This window comes from Lynx rufus, unplaced genomic scaffold (assembly GCF_022079265.1).
Source record: "Lynx rufus isolate CCGP_SWC_20201006 ecotype Redwood Valley unplaced genomic scaffold, mLynRuf1.p SCAF_16, whole genome shotgun sequence".
NCBI lineage: Eukaryota > Metazoa > Chordata > Mammalia > Carnivora > Felidae > Lynx > Lynx rufus.
In genome coordinates, this window is record NW_025814830.1 from 15,264,770 (window position 1) to 15,280,325 (window position 15,556).

Genomic DNA, 15,556 nt, shown 5'->3' on the forward strand with positions numbered 1-15,556 from the left:
TCTTTCTCTGTCCCTTCCCTGCTTGGTCTCTATCTCTCTCAAAACAAATGAAAATAAACTTTAAAAAAAGTCACTGTCTTTTTGCCTGAATGCTGACAGTTTTTTTTTTTCTTTATAGTTCCATTGTTTTAGTAGAATATGTCTCAGTGTTGACCATTCTGGGTTGATTTTCTCAGGTACACGGTGTGTCTTATAAATATGAAGGTTTGAGTCTCCTATTTCAGGGAATTTTTTGAATTCTACTTTTTTTTTTAAATTTTTTTTCAACGTTTATTTATTTTTGGGACAGAGAGAGACAGAGCATGAACGGGGGAGGGACAGAGAGAGAGGGAGACACAGAATCAGAAACAGGCTCCAGGCTCTGAGCCATCAGCCCAGAGCCCGACGCGGGGCCCGAACCCACGGACCGTGAGATCGTGACCTGGCTGAAGTCGGACGCTTAACCGACTGCGCCACCCAGGCGCCCCAGAATTCTACTTTTTTTTAAAGTGTTTTTGCAGTTCCATTGCTTTGATTTCTTCCCATGCATATGTTGGCTCTTTTTTGCTTGTCTTCTATGTCTATCATTTTTCTCTTATGCTTTTTATTCCTTTCTTAATTTCTCTTTTAGTGTACTTTTTTTTTCCACATATTCATAAATTTATACCCTTACTGTACTTTCTGTGGTTTCTGGTCATTCCTTCAGGTTTATTCTTCACTCCTGAAATTTTTTTTCCCTTTTATTTAGAACTGTTTCTGAGCTCTGTCAACTCCTTTCATATCTGCTTCGTGTCTGGCCATCTTTTTTTTTTTTTTTTTTTTGCTATTTATTTATTTATTTATTTATTTATTTATTTATTTAAATTTATATACAAATTAGTTAGTACATAGTGCAACAATGATTTCAGGAGTAGATTCCTTAGTGCCCCTTACCCATTTAGCCCATCCCCCCTCCCACAACCCCTCCAGTAACCCTCATATGTTATATATGTGTGTATATATATATTCTCCATATTTATGAGTCTCTTATGTTTTGTCCCCCTCCCTGTTTTTATATTATTTTTGTTTCCCTTCCCTTATGTTTGTCTGTTTTGTCTCTTAAAGTCCTCATGTGAGTGAGGTCATATGATTTTTGTCTTCCTCTGACTGACTAATTTCACTTGCATAATACCCTCCTGTTCCATCCACATAGTTGCAATGTCTGGCCATCTTGTTTCTGAGCTTTCTTAGTTCTCATTTATGCTGCTCTTTCATAGCTTCTACTATTGTCTTAATTTTATTTAACTCATTTTGAAATATTAGCTCACTGTTTTCATCTGCTTTGTAGTCATATTATTCTGGTTAATATTTATTTTCTAAATTATGTATGTGAACCATTTTTCTCTCTTTTTGATATATATATTTTTTAATGTTTATTTATTTATTCTGAGAGAGAGACAGAGCATGAGTGGAGGAGAGACAGAGAGGGAGACACAGAATCTGAAGCAGGCTCCAGGGTCTGAGCTGTCAGCACTGAGCTGACATGGGGCTCAAACCCACGAGCCACAAGATCATGACCTAAGCTGAAGTCAGATGTTTAGTAGATGGAGCCACCCAGGCACTCCTCTTATTGATTTTTGAATGGGGGATTGACCATAATCTTTTTCTTTAAGTTTATTTATTTATTTTGAGAGAGAGTGAGAGCATGTATGCATGCGGGGTAAGGTCAGAGAGAGAGAGAGAGAGAGAGAGAGAGAGAGCGGCTCCCTCCTAATCCCAAGCAGGCTCTGTACTGTCAGCATGTAGCCCGATGTGGGGCTTGATCTCACAAACTGTGAGATCATGACCTGAGCCAAAATCAAGAATCAGATGCTTAACCAACTGAACCACACAGGTGGCCCAACTATAATCTTTTTCTGTTGCTGAAGTTGTATTTTTAGAAGGAAGTTCATGTGTAGGTGTTGGGGGTTGGCCACAGTGTCTTTCTCTCCTTATTCTACCACAAAGTATTTAATGGTTCTTGTGCATTACTGTCTTCAGTGCTTTGTGATATTTACTTCTTGTCCCCTTCCTGACGAGTATTTGAACTTTTTCTCTCTTTCATGCCCAGGTATCCTGCCCAGATCAACTTGGGCTCTACTCCCAGCTGTTTCTCTTCTCCCTTTCCAAAAGGAAGCTCCACTGGGTGTTCCTGAGTGTCCTAATGGCCAGGCGCTTAGCACCTTTCAATCTTCCTGTAGCTGCCTTACTCTCACCAGTGAAGCCCCTCCCAGTTTTACCTGTTGTATCTGGATTCACACCTGAGTAGGAGCCCCTCCTTCTGGAACTGAGCACTAGGTGTCGATCTCTCAGTGGCCCAGCACTTAGACCCTGGGTTTCTCCTGTTTCTGGCCTGCTTTCATTCTCTTGAGGGTCTTAATGCTGTCAGTGGTTGCCCCCACCCACCTGTATTATGTTGTTGAGGATTCTTTGTGACCTAGTTTTGTTGATGACATTGCCCATGGGTTTTGTCTCTTGCTATCCTACTTAATCTTTTAAGAGGGGATTTGGGGAAATTACAAAACCATGCTGTCAACATTTGTATCTTAACCTCTCTCCTCTTTTTGTCTGTTTTCACAGCCTGGACCCCATCCATCTCTGTGTGCTTTTGATTAGAGTTTAAAAGAACTCTCTAAGGATCCATTCTATATAGAATGACTCATCTCATTCTCTAGGGATAGATTCTTGGCTCGTACTCCTGTTAGAGGTTTGGCTGTGCAAAGTCACATGAGGGAGTGGTGAGCTCTCAGGTTTCTTATGAGGAAAGAGGAAAAGCCAATAGGATTTTTAGAATGTGATAAAAATTGCACATTAATATGTATGTGTATTTTGTTTTCTGTGGAGGTGATCATGTTGCAGTGTTTTACTACTAAAAAGCCTATTTAAAATAAAGGAAGCATCTTGCTTCTTTATGTTTTTGTCCTTTTTCTCCCTCTTATACATTAAGCCTATTTTATTTTACTTTTGCTTTATTAATTAAATGTAATATTTTTAGTAGCACCATGATCTAGAATTTTCTGATACACGTTTTATTCTGGGTCTGAGTTCAGAACTTTCCTTAGTATTAGGGTTAAAATTGGTCATAATTTTGTATTTTGGGTTTAACTGTTGTCAGAGTCTAATTTAAAACCCTCAGTTTATTGCTGCTTTCTTGGCTATAGCAGTAGTGAGTGTTGTTTTTAGATATCTGTAAGAGATTGCTAGTATCTTGTAAAGTATGATAACATAATCTTTGTATTATTTTCTATAAATATGATTTCTTCTTATAAAGTATGACTTTGATCTTCAAAAGAGTTTGTCATGTTTATTGTACATTATGTAACTCTAAATTTTGATCTCAATTATGTGGCTGGAAAAAGCAAATCAGAAGAAATGAAGCTGAATGGAGTAGAAGAACCAGAGGCAAAAAACAGAATTTAGTCAAATGCATCAGATCAAGTAGAATTTATACCAGGAGTACAAAGTTGGTTTACCATTTAAAAACTAATCATTGTACTTCATTAGATCGACAGAAAGAAGAAAAACCATTTGATCATCTCAATAGACACCAAGAGGCATTTGATGCATTTCTAAATTAATTCAAGATGGAAACTCTTGGCAAATTAGGACTAGAAAGTAACTTTAACAGTCTCATAAAGAGGAGCAGCATTATGCTTAAAATATTGAAAAGTTTTCTCCTAAGATTGAGAAAAAGATGAAATTGTCCATTCGCACTGTTACTCATCAGTGAGCTGAAGGTTCTAGGTAGAATTAAAGATTAAAAAGACAACAAAAAGAAATAAATGATATGAAGATCAAAAGAAGAAAAAGTAGGGGTGCAGAGACATGCTGTGTGAGAGATACTGAAGGAAATCCTTTAGGTTGGCACGAAAGGGCACTAGACAGTAACTTAAATCTATATTCCCATTCAAAAAGAGGGGGAAATGAGAGGCACAAAAGAGCCACTGGTTCATAGCTGTTCTGAAATCCAGCCAGGCAAATGTAGGAAGTTCCATGATTAGGTTTCAAGGTCTGGGGATAATTATCTGTGGTTGTGATATTGTAAGAAATATATATTTTGTTTCTGTTCCAGGGTTTTGACATAGAGCCCTTAAAACCTTGTAATTTCCTGAGTGATAAGGAAACATCTTTTGGTCTAATATTCAGTCTTCAACCCTGGTTCTTAACACAAGAGCTTCTAAGACCTTTAGAATCTCTGGAATGATGAGTGTCTTTTGTATACTAATGAGATGACTGGGGGCTGGGGCCCTGTATCTAGAGCTTCAGGATGGGGGCTGGTCACCAGAAAGACCAAGGCATAATTAGAAGGTTGGAATTGTTTGTCAAATTCCCTGACCTCTGGGGAGGGGAAAAGGGCTAGAGATTGAGTTTATTGCCAATGGCAATTATGCCTACAGAGTAGAGCCTCTATAAAAGCCCTAAACAGTGGGGTTCAGAAAGCTTCTGGGTTGGTGAAGAAATCCACATGCCAGGAGTTGGGGCATAGCCCAAACTCTATGGGGACTGAAGTTCCTATCCTTGGGACCCATACAGATCTCACCCTATGTACCTCTTTGGCTGGCTGTTCACTTGTATCCATTTTTAAAAATGTTTATTTATTTTGAGAGAGCGTGAGCAGGGCAGAGTAACAGAGAGGAAGAGAGCACCGACTCAGGAGGAGAATGTGAGATCATGCCTGAGCCCAAATCAAGAGTCAGATGCTTAACTGACTGAGCCACCCAGATGCCCCACTTATATCCTTTATATTATCCTTATTATAATAAACCAGTAAATGTAAGTAAAGTGTTTCTGTGGGCTGTTACAGCAAATTATCAAACCTAAGGAGGGGGTTGTGGAAACCCCTGATTTGTATCTAAGTCAGTTGGAAGAAAGAGAGGCCCGAGATTTGCAATTGGCATCTAAAGTGGGTCAGTTCTATAGGATTGAGCCCTTAACTTGTGGGATGTGATGCTAACCCCAGGCAGATAGTATCAGAGTTGAATTGAATTATAGAGCATCCAGTTAGTGTCCTGAGAGTTGGAGAATTACTTCTTAGTGCAGAAAATCCCATATGTTTGGTATCAGAAGTGTGAGTAGAGAAACCATTTTTCCTTGTGTTATGGAGCTCTGATCTTTGGAATCTTGGTTCTGTCTGTTAAGTCATCCTTCCCTTTTCATGAAAGATAGCAAGTGCTTAAACCTGAGTTTTATCAGCCTGCTTCCTGCCAATAGACTTTTGGGGTCCCACAGTTTCCTTTCATTTTGTGCCCTTTCCCCCTTTTGGTCTATTCTCTTAGTTTCTACCGAAATAATTTTCTCAAGAAACTTTTGGGCCTTCCATGGATTTCACTTAGATTCACTCCATTATAACAAAGCCACACACACACAGATATTTTTGAGATCAGCCCTTCTCTACCCAGCACTCCTGCCAAGAGGACTGGGAGACAATTTCCTATAAGGTGTATCTATGGTTTGATTGAGCGGATCTGAGACTTGCCCTTCATCTCTTGAAGGGTCGCTTTGTGTGGTCGAATATCCTGACGTTTTTGCTCTTTCTGAGATTCAAGTGACAGGTTGTACGTTCACACCCCCAGCTTTTTCTGCATGGTATGCCTTCCTGATAATGCTTGGGAATCATTTAGTAGTTATTTGCTATTTGGAAAGACTAAGAATTTAAAAAGTCATCCAGTTCTGGTTCCTTTTTACGTAAGACTTTTCCCCCTTATCTCTTTCCTCTCGCATTGTACTATAAGCAGCAAGAAGAAAGCAGGTGGCACCTTTAGTACTTTGCTTGGAAATTTCCTAGTCTATCTAGACCAACTTGGTTATCTAACCAAATTAATTATTTACAAGTTCCGTTTTTCACATAACTGCAGGAGACCATGTAACTAAGCTTTCTGCCACTATGTAACAAGGATCCACTTCCTTCATTTTCTTTTCTTTTTTAAATATAATTTATTGTCAAGTTAGCTAACATACAGTGTATACAGTGTGTTCTTGGTTTTGGGGGTAGATTCCCATGATTCATTGCTTACATACAACACCCAGTGCTCATCCCAACAAGTGCCCTCCTCAATACCCATCACCCATTTTTCCCTCTCCCCTGCACCCCCCCATCAACCCTCAGTTTGTTCTCTGTATTTACGTGTCTCTTATGGTTTGCCTCCCTCTCTGTTTTACACTATTTTTTCCCCTTCCCTTCCCCCATGGTCTTCTGTTAAGTTTCTCAAGTCCCACATATGAGTGAAAACATGATATCTGTCTTTCTCTGACTGACTTCACTTAGCCCAATACCCTCCAGTTCCATCCACGTTGTTGCAAATGGCAGGATTTCATTCTCTCTCATTGCCAAGTGGTATTCCATTGTATATATAAACCACATCTTTATCCATTCATCAGTTACTTCATTTTCTAAGAACATGTTCCTCGTTTCCTTCTGAGCTGTCACTGGGAGTATCCTCCAAGTCCAAATTTCTACCAGCAGTCTGTTTAGGGCACTTTGGGATTTCTCTATGATGCTTGTCAGAATTCTTTTAGTCTCTGCTCACTACCTGGTTCCAAAGCCACTCCTACATTTTTAGGTATTTGTTACAGTAGCACCTTATTTCCAGGTAACAAAGCCTTTACTAGTTATCTATCACTGCTGTGCAGTAAAGGATTAGCTCAGCAGGTCTGGGTTGTCTAAACCTTGTATGTTCCAAAGAAAGGTCTGGTCCTTGCCTGGCTCCAGAGAGATAACTTGTACTTTTGAACATCCTACCTGTTAAGTGTTTTACCTGAAGCCGTGGGTCATGCCAGAGAGTTTATGCTGACATTTTGATTTATGGTGGGGGCCATGGGCTACATAGTATGTATTTGCTCTCTGGTAGGGGTGGATATTGAAGGTCACACACCCAGGGAGTCAGCCATGCCTATGTAATGAACCTCCAATAAAAACCTTGGGTACCAAGCCTTGAATGAGTTTCCCAGGCAATACTCTGTGTGAGTTGTCACACATCGTTGCTGGGGAATTAAATGCTGTCCACGTGACTCCAGTGGAAGAGGGCAACTGGAAACCGGGATCTCTTCTGCACTCTGCTTCATGCATCTTTTTCCACTGCTAATTTTAATCTGTATCCTTTAACTGTAATACACTCTAGCCATGATTATAGTGGCTTTGCTGAATTACAGGAGTCCTTCTAGCAAATTATTAGGCCTGAGGGTGGTCTTGGGGACCCCTGCACACAGCTGCATGACAAATTACCACAAATTTATTTATCCTTATTATTTTTTATTACATCAATTAACCCATTTATTATAGGCTAGCAATGTTTCAAGCCGTGGAGCTTCCACTGGTCTTTCAACTCCTTCAGTCTTCTGATGGCAGACTTTACTGTGACAGCAGAAGTGGTGCTGTGGGTCCAGGCACAACTTGCTACTGTTTTCATGCAGGAACCACAATGCCACATCCCCACAGCTCACGTTTTCATCTCCCTTTTGTCCCAGAAGGAGCAAGTATACTTGGTGTGCTGGCTTACTTCAATCTTCTTCACCATTTTCCTGAGGGAGGCACCATAATGGGTCCCGTAGTTACCAATGATTCCAACCTTCTAGGGGTATTTAGCCATGTCGCTGCAAACTAGGTCTGCGCCCAGAGAGCCAAATTACCACAAACTGAGTGACTTAAAAGAAAACACACTTGTTTTCTCACGAGAATCACGGAATTAGCTGGCCTGTGTTCTTGTCTGGAAGTTCAGCCGGGGAAGAATCTACTTCCGAGTTCACGCAGGTTGTTGGCAGAACTCGTTTCCTTGTGGCTGTAGGGCTGAGGGCCACAGCTGCTGGCAGGCTGTTGACTGCCTTCAGGCCCTGGAAGCTGCCCTCAGCTTCTCGGCAAGAAATTCCTATGGGCCTCATGGCCTTTCTTAGTTCTTCACCGAGAGAGTCTCTCAGGTGAGTTTGATAGCAAGATGGAGTCTTACATGATATAATGTGATCATGGAGTGATATCCCATCACCTTTTACCATATATTGTTGATTTGAACCAAATCACCCATCTGCCCACATTCACAGGGAAGGACTGTTCAAGAGTAATATCAGATGGTGGGATTATTGGGGGGAGGGTCACCTTAGAGTGTGTCCAACACAAGTCTTATGAGGAGTTTCACTGTAAAGTAAAAGAAAAATAGGGCATCGGTCAGGGGGTAAAGTAAGGTCAAAAACTTTGAGATGTGGAAAAATGTGTGCTGATGAGAGTGATTCAATAGAGAGGAAATAATTGATGAAATGATGTTTATGGGTCAGCCATTCTATTCTTTTTACTATTGAATGCAATAAAAATTCTTATTTTGTCTTTCCCGTATCAGAAAATACCTAACTTATGGGCCTCATTCCCCTCAAGTTTTGGTAGGGAATATATATGCTAGGGACAGTTCAGGAAGCGGTGATCATTTAGGATATAGGAGAAAAGTCTTAGAGCTTATATTTTTATTCTTTTTATGCTACCCCTTGCCATTTTTTATTTTACATGTTTTATAATATACATGACATTTTAGTACAATGTTACGAATAAGTTATAAATAAAATATCCATACATTTGGAGAGCATGTTAACATATTTTTTTTACTAATAAGTTACCAAATAAAAAAGATTATAAAGTACTTTTCCATCTTACAGGTTTGTATTTGGGGAAAAGATTTCATTCTATTTAGTTTCTTCACAGAGTGATTTGAAGAAGTGATCACTTAAAATTAGTTTTCTGCTCAGGCCCTCACATTTATGAAAAGATATCACTGGATCATGACAAGCCACTGGTGACTTCGGGATTCGATGTGATTTTTAAACTTTCCCTTTTATAGCTTTTAAGGTTTAAAAATTGTTCTTGCAGAACACTTCTGCTAATACAAAATATACAGTAATGTTTATATTTCAGTTTTTACTAGTTTCCCAATTATTACTTACCAATAATTCTATTGTAGTAATAATGTGACGTTTGACTCAGGTTAGTTTGGTTGAATTTATGTTAAATACTGATGGTTGGGCCATTTTCTTAACATATTAGGGCCCTTTCCTGGCTTATAGCTAAGCCTACTAAGAAAATAATTTAGGCCCAAGAAGTTGGGAACTGAAGCAATTTTAATGAGAAAGAGTTTGGTACACTGCCTTTTATAATATTCCTGCTCACCGAAAGGATTCTGTAAAGACTTGGTATTTAAGACTTCACCACAGTGCCATTTTATTTGTCATTCTAAGACATACTCTGGGCCTCAAAACAGGTACTGCCACTGAAACACTCCTAGAGATGCCCTGTCGATTGTGTGGTAACGTATTTGTCTGGGATGGCAACATACATCTTTCAGTCTCCTGAAATACATGCCTTTCAATCTTCAGCTTTTGAGTAGTTTTGCCTACAGAAAGACCCCAGTGCAGTGCCCCCTGCTGGTGAATGGCAGCTGAGAGTTTGCATCATGTCAGTGATGGACAGAGTGGGTCCCTTTGCTGACACTGAGCCGGGGGGTGATGCTGAGCCTGCCAGGTCATTTTAGATCAGGTCATTAAAGGAACAGAAGGTCGAATCGATATAAAATGAGCAGCTCATGGTTTTCTCTACATTTTTTAGACATGTGATGATTTGCCATAGCTCCGTTTGGCTGATAGAATATGAACACTTCACAAACATGTTTGTATTTCTGCCTCTGTCTTAGTTCATTTAACAAGCCATTTTGCCCTAATTCCCAGGAGCTGTATTCTTGTTCAGTTGGGAAACCCAGCTTGAGCCTTGGCAGAGATTTTGTTTTATTTTATTTCATTATTTATTCTGGCAGAGATCTTAAACATGGAATATTTTTAGTGTTCATTTTGTTAAACAATTAGAAAAGCCCTTTAAACAAAAAGCCCTTTTCTTTTTAGTTTCATTGATAAGAATTAGTACACATGTGTCCAAGTTTCTAACTGATGATAATCATATTAAATAAAATTAATTAAAATGAAGGACCTGATTAGCGTTTAGATTATTTTAAATTTGGCATTTGGTGAGGGTGATTATTTTATAATGAATAACTATAAAATTATTAATTTTGCCCCTATAGTAGGTGGCTCTAATGTTTTTGTATACATCTGTGGCGGGCATGTCATGGCAGTGATATATTTGGGTAGCCTTTCAATCACGAATGTAGTACATACTTCAGGATTTTAGTGTCTTAGGTTCATAAACAAGTGGCTTGTCTGCTTAGGTATTTCCAGTGAGGTAGGAGGTGTGAATTTCCTTATTTTGATGTTTTCACTGTGGTTTCATATTAGAATGTCCTTATTTGTAGGAACTGTGCACTAAAGCATTCCATTGTGGTGAAACATCGTATTTGCAGGTCGTTAACAATGATTTAAGGAAAGGGGCACCTGAGTGGCTCAGTTGGTTAAGCGTCCAACTTCGGCTCAGGTTGTGATCTCATGGTTCGTGAGTTCGAGCCCCATGTCCGGCTCTGGGCTGACAGCTCAGAGCCCGGAGCCCGCTTCAGATTCTGTGTCTCCCTCTCTCTGCCCCTCCGCTGCTTGCACTCTGTCTCTCGCATTGTCTCATAAATAAGTAAACATTAAAAAACACACACACACAAAAACCCCCAATGATTTAAGGAAAATAAATTCTTCCTATTTTAAGTTGAGATTGTGTACAAATAAAGAGAACAGGAGAAGGAAACTGGAAGGCAATGAGGCAGATAACTCTTTCTAGGAGTTTTATTATAAAGAAGAGCAAGGAGATAGGACAGCAGAGTGGAGAAAAAAGTACTAGACAGGGTTTCTAGGTTATGAGTACAAGACAAGCATGGAAGTTTGCATTAATCATCTAGGGAAGGTGGTAGCTTATACTCCAGTGATTTCCAAGCAAACAATTCACACTGGTTTCCAAGACCCTGTACTTTCCCAAATCAACCCTACTTTCAGGAAGAACTTTATACCTAAGATAGGTTGGGATTGCTGTATGTTAAGCTTCTTTTCTCTTTTCTGTGAATATAGAGAATACTTGTTACCACATTTGTTGAATGTGTTTAAAGCCAATTATTATTACCAATTAAATTTTCCTTTTTAGACCCTTAGACTATTTGGGTCATTCATGCAACAAACATTTGCTGAACTGACTCTGTGAAACAAGGAGATAGTTAGTTTGGGCATAAAATAGATATGTTCCCAGACCTCTTAGATCTTTTTTTTTTTAATGTATTTATTTATTCGGAGAGAGAGAGAGAGGTCATGAGTGAGTGAGGGAGGGGCAGAGAGCGAGGGAGAGAGAGAATCCCAAACAGGCTCTACACCACCAGCAAGGAGCCCCATGTAGGGCTTGAACTCACCATGTGAGATCATGACTTACGCCAAAGTTGGACGCTTAACTGACTGAGCCATCCAGTCACCTCTGGACCTCTTAGATCTTTGAGTCTAGTGATGGCAGCTCATATTAAATAATCATGAAATTGTGTTGAAGAGTGTGAAAAGAAAACATGGAGATTTAGATAGAATATAAAAGGAAACTTGAATTTAAAGTGGAGACTTAAGAAGCACCTCATTAAGGAAGTGCCAGTTGAATTGTAACATAAAGGATGAAAAGGTCATAGCTGGGCACAAAGCTGAGAGGAGAGCTCTTGTAGCAGAACGAGCAGAGTGCCAAGACCCCGGGTGGGAAGGAGTGTGAGGAAGGAGTAAAGGAAACCAGTGAGGTGAGGGCACACACAACAAAGGTGTGGGTGGCTGGAAGGAGTCAGTGAGAGGAACAGACATCAGATCTTTGTCAGGCTGATGATCTAAAGTTTCATCCTGCAATAACATGAAGCCATCGACAGGTTTTACTAAAGGGGATGCCAAAATTAGATTTGTGAGTTGTTTTTATTTAAAAAAGTGTTTATTTATTATTGAGAGAGAGTGGGCGTGCATGCAAGTGGGGGAGGGGCAGAGAGAAAGGGAAACAGAGGGTCCAAAGTGGGCTCTATGCTGACAGCAGAAAACCTGATGTGGGCTCCAACTCACAAACCATGAGATCATGACCTGAGCCTAAGTAAGATGCTTAACAGACTGAGTCACCCAGGTACCCCATGAGGTTTTTAAAAATGTTTATTTATTTATCTTGAGAGATAGATAAGATAGATAAATAAAGATAAATAAAGAGATAAAGATAGGATCCTAAGCAGGCTCCATGCTGTCAGCGCAGAGCCAGATTTGGGGCTGTGGGTCTCGAGCTCATGAACCGTGAGATCGTGACATGACCTAAGCTGAAATCAAGATTTGGATGATTAACCGACTGAGCCACCCAGGCACCCCCGTGAGTTGTTTTTAAAGATCACTTTGACTGGTTTGTGGAGACTGGATTGTCAGAGACGGGTGTGGAGCAGAGAGATGAGAGGAGAGGCTGTTTCATTAACCCAGGTGAGAGATAAATGGTAGCTTATGCCACCGTGTTAGCAGTGGTACAGAAGAGAAGTTGACGGCCATAAATTTTTTGACAATAGAATTGATAGAATGTGTTGATAGATTACATGTTTGGCAGGGAGATAAAATCAAAGAGATGACTTTGGATGTGGTCAAAGTAGAAAGAAAAGCAGGAGAGGCTGGGGTCATGGAAGCTGAGTATAGCTGAGTATCTATTGGATTAAGCAACATGGAGCCCACTTAGCAGGGCAATTTGGGTGGGTGTAGGAACAGAATCCACATTGCCACGTGTGGAATAGTGCATGAAGACTGTGAGGTGAAGCAATGGAGACATGGTGATGAGAGTCTTTGGAGAAGCTTGTCAGTGAAGGGGAATAGAGAGAGAGCTGTAGCTGGCAGGGGAAGGAAGGTCAAGGATGGGATAAGATAGGCTGACTAAGGCAAGTCAGTACTCTGATGGGAATGATCATAGACTCACTGGCAAGGACCCCTTATGGGCAGTCTTAGCAGAAACACTGTGGGCCAATGATGAGTAAGGATGTTTTCCCCACCTTAGTCCTCCATGCAGATATCTACTGAGGCTCCACAGAAGCCCCCAGTGGAGGACACAGTCCCAAGTCAAAGGTGGACCCAGCCTCTGAATTGAAGGAGATTATTTCTGATACCTAGAGAATGAGGGATCCTAACAGATGTTAAGGTCCCCAAGAAAAGAGGAAATGGCATGTCTTGCCAGCTGGGCATATGCACTGGAATTTGAATCCATTACACTTCTGTGGTATTTCCAGTAGTATTCTGTTATTTCTGCTGCCTAGACTCCTCCGCCACTTACATCACCCCTTCTCCACTTTCCATCATTCAAGATCAGCTCAATGGCCCAGACCTCTGGGATGAGAGTACCCCTCTATGCTCTGATGGCATCGGGGTGCCCACTTCCATCTGACTTACTGTGTTGGGTCAGAATACCAGCCAGCTGTCTCCTACCGTGTGCTCTTTTTCTCTACATACCCCATGACAAACATGGTACCTGGAAGTAGAGCAGCTGAAAGGCTGTTGACCTCTAGCAGGTAGGAGGGAGCCTAAGCTTGGGAGCCATATTTGAGGGTCACCACTTATTGGCTGTGTGGCTTTAGGGACACTATTTAGTTTCTCTGTGCTTCATTCTTCATCTGTAAAATGGGGATATTAAAAGTCCTTACTTCATAACACTGAAATAATACCTGTAAATCAGTAACAGTGCTGGGCAGATAGTAAGTGCTCAGTAAATGTTGCTATCCTTCTTAAGACATGGTGAATATCAATAAATTTTGGGGGGAAAGAATAAATGAGTAAACAAAAGAATAAAGTATGATCTAGAAAGAACCATAACAGGTGTCAGCCTGTTTTTCCAGGCCTCTTCTGCCAAGCCAACTTGAATATATCTCTGGTGAATTGCTCAAGTTCATTCAGCCAGCTTTCAGCCCATGTACAAGGAACAGAATGAGGACAGACAAGCAGCCGTTTCCTGGGGGTACTTAGTGCCTGGCAGAGCCATCTGAGCCATTTGATCAGATGTCCATGCCCGGACCCTGTCCTTGGTGAGTCTGTCCCTGAGGTCTGTGCATGGGCCCCAGCAAGAACATTTCTATAAGGCACCCTGGGTGGTATATTTTTCTGCAATATACAACTAGATTATAGCTGTCTTTGTCCGTTTGGGCTGCTGTAACAAAAACACCAGAGACTGGGTGGCTTAAGCAAGAAGCATTTATTTCTCAGTTTTGGAGGCTAGGAAGTCCCAGATCGAGACACTGACAGTGTCTTGTGAAGACCTGCTTCCCAGTTCATAGATGGCCACCCTCTTGCTGGGTCTTCACATGGTGCAAAAGACAGAGGGAATTCTCTAAGGTCTCTTTGAGCTAATCACTCCCAAAGGCCCCACTTCCTAATACCATCACCTTGGGATTAGGATTTCAACACATGGAGTTTTGAATCCATAGTAGTAGCTATGGTTCCTTCTACATCTGGAGTCCCTGAATTCTGTGACTATCTCTTATTACACTTCCGGTTTCTGAATGGCATGGTCAAATATCTGAAACTACTCTTTGCATATGTGTCTCATGGCAATCAAAGCTTTAGGAAGGATTAACAAAATGGTATTTTATTTAATCACAAAGGAATTATATTTTCTTATGACACCATTTTCTTAAATCATTTATTTGGGTCCATATCTGTGCATCACAGTGAAAGGGTGTTTTAGAATGTTTTATTTAAATGAGTGAGGATTCTACCTGCCATGATGTTCATAGAACAGTCTGGTGATTTTCATCTGAGTGGGGTGATAACTTTCTTTGAGAGCACAGCCTTTGGGAGGGGGTCTAGCCAGGAGGATGTGCTTGGTTCTGGACAAATTGCCTGCATGGCTGGACACCCCCCAGGCCAACTCCGTCAGACTCCCCTGTTCATACTCCCTGTTCCCACACCATGGACAGCACATGTATTTGTGTGGGGGAATAAATATATTATTAGTATTTTTTTATAATTATAAAGATTAAGTCTTGGGCAAGGATAGTGGATTCAACATGTGCATTTACTTTTGGTCCCTCCTGAAATCCTACCAAAACAAGAGTAAAATGATTTTTTTCAAGAGAAAAATACTCTAGGACCAAAACAAACAAACAAACAACAACAAGAAAGCTGTGTCCTAAGCTGACAGGGGAGAAACCGAGCAGCGTCCCATTTTATATGACAAAATCCCACAAAGCCTAAAAACAGGGGGGGTTATATGAAAAGCTGTCCGAGAGCCTGTTAAAGCCCCAGATCTTCACTCTGCCTCTGTAGTCCTGGGGGACCATCTCCCTTGGATGCCAGCAGAGGGCAGCAATGTTATCATCAGGGAGGTGGAGGCAGAGGGTACTGTTCACCAAAAACTTGACCATGGGGTTCACAGCTGCTCTCTCCACTCTGAGCCTTGTAGTCAGTTCGGAGTTATTTAGTCCAGCACCTTGACCCCATGGTTCCACAGACCTTCTCCCTTCCTCACATCAGCCATGGCACCTTGGCCTCATCATGGTTGACTTACTTAGACCTTGCATTCTGGGTGTGTTGCATGTCTGTCCTGTTAAGCTGCCTCAACACAATTGGTCCTTGACTGGGACCTCAGGGCCACCCACGGTTCTGCTCTCTCTTAGTCTTCCAGTTTCCCCCCTGACATCCC

The 15,556-nt window shown here is 40.9% G+C and overlaps 1 pseudogene; it reads right to left on the reverse strand.

Moving 5' to 3' along the window:
• Window positions 1-7,277: 7,277 nt before the first annotated feature.
• LOC124510737 (60S ribosomal protein L37a-like) lies at window positions 7,278-7,583 on the reverse strand (annotated as a pseudogene).
• Between the last annotated feature and the right edge of the window lie 7,973 nt (window positions 7,584-15,556).